We start from the raw sequence: 7,157 nt of genomic DNA, 5'->3' as shown, positions 1-7,157 counted from the left end.
GCATGGCAAGCCGTTCCACAGGACTACATCCAGCATCTCTACGATCGTCTCCATGGGAGAATAGCAGCCTGCATTGCTGCGAAAGGTGGATATACACTGTACTAGTGCCGACATTGTGCATGCTCTGTTGCCTGTGTCTATGTGCCTGTGGTTCTGTCAGTGTGATCATGTGATGTATCTGACCCCAGGAATGTGTCAATAAAGTTTCCCCTTCCTGGGACAATGAATTCACGGTGTTCTTATTTCAATTTCCAGGAGTGTATTATAATGGTATAGTTCCAAACGTAAAATTGCAGCTTTTTGTATCCTCGATGCCATGAAAATGATTATTTTTCATGTTTCTACGACAGTTCTACATCTGTGGTATAAAACGACGCACATAGTCCAAATAAAGAGGATTTGGTTTATCATTAATCCCTTAAAAAATTAAATTGTTATGTTTCCTTAATTTGAGCAACTTATATTAACACTCTTTCATAAAATATCGATAATTAAGAATTTATATTTGGAATGAAAACAGCAATTTCGCGTGCAGTGTATAATTAGAAACAAGAAGAGGTGCATTATTCGCAAAAGTGATGATTAATTCTACAATTATAAGATGTTGGTATTTCAAATTAAACAATGACTTAGACGAGATTTGAACCAGCAAACCATGAACCGAAACAGGTTTTCAGTCAATTACGCTCCCGATTCCGCTACACTTCCAATATGTACTGGTTTCTGAATTGAATCTAATACATCCCTCGGAAACCTTCAAAGCCGACTATCTCTTTAATTTTGTGAAAAACATTAAGAACGACCCCCCTACTTCTCGGAACATTTTAACAGTGTTCCACATGCGTGTTTCATTACGGAACAGGAAGCAGCCTCAGACACTTTCTTACGGCGTATCACAGCGCGACAATCAGAGCACAACAGTGCAGAGGCTGTGACTGAACACTATTTTTGAAATGAAAACTACATCGCTAAAGCGTGATTGAGACAAAAGTTGATGGCTGTTAATAAATTTGAATATCTTAAAGTTTCATTTAATGTAACTTAATAACAATATATCTAATACATACAGGGTGTTTCAAAAATGACCGGTATATTTGAAACGGCAATACAAACTAAACGAGCAGCGATAGAAATACACCGTTTGTTGCAATATGCTTGGGACAACAGTACATTTTCAGGCAGACAAACGTTCGAAATTACAGTAGTTACAGTAGTTACAACAGATGGCGCTGCGGTCTGGGAAACTCTATAGTACGATATTTTCCACATATCCACCATGCGTAGCAATAATATGGCGTAGTCTCTGAATGAAATTACCCGAAACCTTTGACAACGTGTCTGGCGGAATGGCTTCACATGCAGATGAGATGTACTGCTTCAGCTGTTCAATTGTTTCTGGATTCTGGCGGTACACCTGGTCTTTCAAGTGTCCCCACAGAAAGAAGTCACAGGGGTTCATGTCTGGCGAATAGGGAGGCCAATCCACACCGCCTCCTGTATGTTTCGGATAGCCCAAAGCAATCACACGATAATCGAAATATTCATTCAGGAAATTAAAGACGTCGGCCGTGCGATGTGGCCGGGCACCATCTTGCATAAACCACGAGGTGTTCGCAGTGTCGTCTAAGGCAGTTTGTACCGCCACAAATTCACGAAGAATGTCCAGATAGCGTGATGCAGTAATCGTTTTGGATCTGAAAAATGGGCCAATGATTCCTTTGGAAGAAATGGCGGCCCAGAACAGTACTTTTTGAGGATGCAGGGACGATGGGACTGCAACATGGGGCTTTTCGGTTCCCCATATGCGCCAGTTCTGTTTATTGACGAAGCCGTCCAGGTAAAAATAAGCTTCGTCGGTAAACCAAATGCTGCCCACATGCATATCGCCGTCATCAATCCTGTGCACTATATCGTTAGCGAATGTCTCTCGTGCAGCAATGGTAGCGGCGCTGAGGGGTTGCCGCGTTTGAATTTTGTATGGATAGAGGTGTAAACTCTGGCGCATGAGACGATACGTGGACGTTGGCGTCATTTGGACCGCAGCTGCAACACGGCGAACGGAAACCCGAGGCCGCTGTTGGATCACCTGCTGCACTAGCTGCGCGTTGCCCTCTGTGGTTGCCGTACGCGGTCGCCCTACCTTTCCAGCACGTTCATCCGTCACGTTCCCAGTCCGTTGAAATTTTGCAAACTGATCCTTTATTGTATCGCTTTTCGGTCCTTCGGTTACATTAAACCTCCGTTGAAAACTTCGTCTTGTTGCAACAACACTGTGTTCTAGGCGGTGGAATTCCAACACCAGAAAAATCCTCTGTTCAAAGGAATAAACCATGTTGTCCACAGCACACTTGCACGTTGTGAACAGCACACGCTTACAGCAGAAAGACGACGTACAGAATGGCGCACCCACAATCTGCGTTGTCGTCTATATCTTTCACATCACTTGCAGCGCCATCTGTTGTTGAAAATTGTAACTACTGTAATTTCGAAAGTTTGTCCGCCTGAAAATGTACTGTTGTCCCAAGCATATTGCAACAAACGGTGTATTTCTATCGTTGCTCGTTTAGTTTTTATTGCCGTTTCAAATATACCGGTTATTTTTGAAACACCCTGTAAGTAGGACCTACTTCTAAGAGCGTAACAACACCAGTGTACGTGTGATACGGCTTTTGACCAATCATCGCGTTTGTGTTTGCTTGCATCAGGTTTATTCTTATGATGAACGGAGAACAGTAGGGCGTCAGTCCTATCTGATGGCGGATCCGACACCGCACAGCAATACTCAAGAAGAGGGTGGACAAGCATAGTGTAAACACTCTTTAGTGGCCCTGCTGCATTTAAGTGTTCTCCCAATAAATCGCAGTCCTTGGTTTGCTTTCTTCACTAAATTATCTACGTTCTTTCTCTGTACCAAGTTGTTTTACGAGATATTCTGGTAAGTTATGTCTGAAACGCGTAGGTAAACGAAGTTTTAGCTACTGGACTCTTGTTATTAGTAGTCAAAAGCGATGATAAGGACGTACTCAGGAAATGAAAACGTTACGCTGAAACTAAATGCAGCCTCATTCCCGCCTCTATGCTACGCTTTTGGATATCAGAGAATTTCTCGTAGTTCCCCGCACGACTAACGTTTTGCGTTACTTCCGTGAAAGGGAATACAAAACAAGGCATTAAGACCTCACGACTGCAACTTATCAGTCCGTCTACAAGACAGCTTCTAACAGATGGGTTACTGATCCAATACAATGCTCTTTCGGAAATTATGTGTCTAGTTTTAAGTTAACATAATCGATATCCTCACTAAAAAAAAACTATATTAACAGCCCATTTGCAATGTCTGTGACTTAGCTGATGCGCTAGAAGGTTCCAAACGTTAATTTAGCGCCAACGACATGGGAATGCCAAATAGAGTGGTCACGTTTTCGAGACGTGGAGATACTAACGAGCCACTCAACTTTTGCAGAACATTTGAGAGAAAATAACCAAAACCTACTACAAGAGAAAATGATATGAAAATAATTAGAATAAATAATGAAAGACATCTCCTAATATTACAGAAAAATTATCACATATAAAACAAAGGCTGAAAAGCAACAACTACTAAATGACCAAGTAAATATGACTAACAATTCACTGTTTATACTGATTAATCATATAATAGAAAGAAATCCGAACAAATGATTACACATCTGATTCCTCTCATAAGTATATACAGGAAAATATAATAATAATAATAATAATAATAATAATAATACATACACACATACACACACACACACACACACACACACACACACACACACACACACACAAAACAGTTGAATGCAGAAAACTGAGGATGTTGGTAACACTTAGAAAAACGAATGAAATTCTGTATTAAAAATATGGCAGTTACACTGATGTGTAACGTAAACAGTGAACTGAAAGTGAACTAAGATGTCCACCTGGTTGCCAGATGAGAAAAAGCAGTTTGCTTGGATGCAATGAATTAGAATGACGGAAACAGACCAATACGGCTAAGCAGGGAGATTGGTGTTGCATTAAGAGAAATTGATTACAGTCGATAAACCTGCTCCACGTGAAGTAAAACCGCGTTAAAATTGAGTGAACTTCGTAATTTCAGACAATTCGTTGAAAGTAGTTGCTCTGAAGTGTAGGAAGCAGTGTACTAGTTGGTTTATACGTACCACAGTTCAATTCCTGCACATCTAACGGAACGAGCGCCTTTTACTCGTCCGTTTGCCACGAAACTGAGTGAATATTATTATTCTAAATTATGTAGTAGTGTTTATGATGACTATCTTAATTTGTGCTGCAGCATTTTCAGGTCGTACCTTTCTTGCTTGCTTGCTTGCTTTGTTATCAGGATTTCCAGCGTATAACTTTAGCGGGGTGTCAGGACGTACAACGCTGTGAAATAGTCTCGCGTGTTGCACGCCTGAAGTAACAAGCCAGTGAACTTGTTACATGCGAGTGGACTCGCAGCGACTGGCATAAAAAGTATGGACTTATTTGCATTTACGGCTCCCCGTTGGAGTTATTATCTGCTGCACGGTGCAGCTGCAGAACCAGCGGCACGGAAAAGAAACGAAATTTTCCTACCAGCACTGCGTGCGCAGGGTAAATGAGAACAGCCAGCGCGGAAACTCCCAGATGGAACGACCGAGGAAGCTCACAGAATACCTACAGTGTGTGAACTTTTAGATGGGAGACCTCTCCCTAGTCCTGAATCGGTAGAAGTCGGTAAACATCGGGAGGCTTCGGTAGGCACACAGTTTCGACTGCTGCCAACATTACGTAGCTGACTGTGTCGTACAAGGTAGCCATTGTCGTTTGCTTCGTTATTGTTTTGCGCTGTACTGTTCTGCGTGTTTTTATTGTGCAGTTGTGCTAAACATTATCAAAATGAGTGAAGAGGCAGTTGCTGGCCCATCTCGGGAGTCGCTAACAACCACAACCCCTACCGGTAGGCCTACGGTTAGAAGGAAACCGGTATTACGTAGCGATGCTCGCAAGTGTGTGATTGAATGCTGAGAAAGGGAAAGGGAGCAGAAAAAGTTGCTTCACCCCATTTACTAGTGATGGGCTAAACTGCGATTTTCCGATATCAGTGATTTCAATGAATGCTACTTTCCAGTATCTGTTACTCTTAACTGCGATTTGTCGCAGTTAAGAGTCGCAGTTAAGAGTCGCAGTTAAGGAACATGGTCGTGTATCCCTCCGCCACTGCTATTTCTGCGACTTCTGCTACTTCCACGACTTCCGCGACTTCTTCCGCGACTTCTTCGACTTCTGCTACTTCTGCGATTTCTGCTACTTCTGCGATTTCTGCTACTTCTGCTACTTCTGCGATTTCTGCTACTTCTGTGACTTCTGCGATTTCTGCTACTTCTGTGACTTCTGCGATTTCTGCTACTTCTGTGACTTCTGCGATTTCTGCTACTTCTGCGATTTCTGCGACTTTTGCGATTTCTGCGACTTCTGCTACTTCTGTGATTTCTGTGACTCCTGCGATTTCTGCAACTTACCACCATATGAAAAAGTTACATCTGTCAACACAGAAAATTGCATCGCAACAAACCTGTCATTGGCAAGTATGTTTTACGTTTTTTCTTCTGTTGGCTTTAATTTTGTATTAAAGAAACAACTGTGAAAATATTAATAGTGTAATTAATATGCAGGTAGCCGTACAGTACCGTAATAGTTCGTGTTTAGAAAATGAATTCTAACATATTATTATGTTCACAGGTACCTGAACTACATTTCAGTCACTCAGTAAAGTGATAACTCAAAATATCATTGTCAGCAGATCTGAAGAAATTTGCCACTGCGTCTTTAGACCGTTTTCGTCAGACGAGAGGTTAGTTTCTAAGCGTTTCGATGGACTTAATTACTTCAGTGAGATCGTTCTTGCGAATGTGACATTCATTATAGCAAATATTAGCAATCTACTCTGTCAATTATATTGCTAGTAATTAGTGACAGCAAAAATTGTTTAATAATCCTTGTGTTTTTGCAGACGCAGTTCTGACTCTGATTACTGGTTGCTGTACGTATCTATCCACATCAAGGCTGTTGAGAGAGATTCGTGAAGATTCAAGACAGCTCTTACAGGATTTGCTGTTTAAAAGTGAAATAATTGTGAAATAAGTGTGTGAAAGATTAAACTGTGTTTTATTGAAGTTGTTGTGCGATTTTAAAGGCATAATAAATGTTAAATACAGTGAGTGAATAATAAAAATCTCATTTTCCACATGTTAAGCCGTCCAATACCCGTAATTTTCCGCCACTTACTTATTGCTAAACACTTGTTGGAGAGTGACATGCCGCCCCCCCCCCCCTTTCTCCACAATCTCGGTGTGACACTGACCTGTAACATATCCCGAAGTCTACAATATGCATTTTGAGGCTTTTGATGTGAAAGTGGGAAGTACAGATCTTCCAGTTAAATCGGGAATAGCTTAAGTGCATTACTTGAAAGTAACACAGGAAAAGGTTACTTATGTAGGTGATAGTAGTGGCGGCAAAAAGTTCTTGTGTGTGAAGTTGCCATTTAGAACACCAGGTGTAAAACTTTTCTCCCGAGTCTTGAACTGTGTCGGAACAAAAATGAGGCATTCATATGACTGTTTTCATTTCACTACACTTATACAGATGTCTGAGTTCTGCTGTGTTAACATTGCAAAGTCCTGTAGGCATGTGGAGTATTAACCAAAACTGTCATATTGCAAGCAGAATCAAACACATTTGTTACGTTACTTGATATTTTCAGGAGAAAAAGGCAATGTTGCTTCTTATTAATATAATACATTCAGAGTCACAGCAGTATTTGACCAACCATAACTGATGCTGAATGTGCATGTCGTCATACAATATGAAAGGCTTATTTCAATAGTGGTACAAGTCCATTACCTCCACTTTTCTGTCTATAATGCTTCTGAAATTAATGATCCAAGCAAACATAAATAAAGGTTCATCTCTAGCAAGAAGCCATATGCTTGAATATTTCTGGTATCTCAACTGCAGATTTTTCAGCGCTCATTTAACTTTACGACTCTGTATCTCAAAATGAACAAAAATGGACTTGTACCACTATTGAAAAAGCCCTTCATATGCACACATAGCACATCGATCTCGTGATGCACAAGGCTCTCATT

The 7,157-nt window shown here is 41.0% G+C and overlaps 1 long non-coding RNA gene across 1 annotated transcript; it reads left to right on the top strand.

Moving 5' to 3' along the window:
* Positions 1 to 5,509: 5,509 nt before the first annotated feature.
* Positions 5,510 to 6,156, top strand: LOC126199747 (uncharacterized). Its single transcript, XR_007540167.1, has 3 exons — positions 5,510 to 5,594; positions 5,749 to 5,860; positions 6,020 to 6,156. It is a non-coding gene; the product is annotated as an uncharacterized LOC126199747 (long non-coding RNA).
* Positions 6,157 to 7,157: the final 1,001 nt, after the last annotated feature.

The sequence above is a fragment of the Schistocerca nitens genome, chromosome 1 (genome assembly GCF_023898315.1).
Source record: "Schistocerca nitens isolate TAMUIC-IGC-003100 chromosome 1, iqSchNite1.1, whole genome shotgun sequence".
In the NCBI taxonomy this organism is placed as follows: Eukaryota; Metazoa; Arthropoda; class Insecta; order Orthoptera; family Acrididae; genus Schistocerca; species Schistocerca nitens.
Note: the sequence above shows the minus strand (reverse complement) of the source record. Positions and strands in the feature narration are given on the sequence as shown.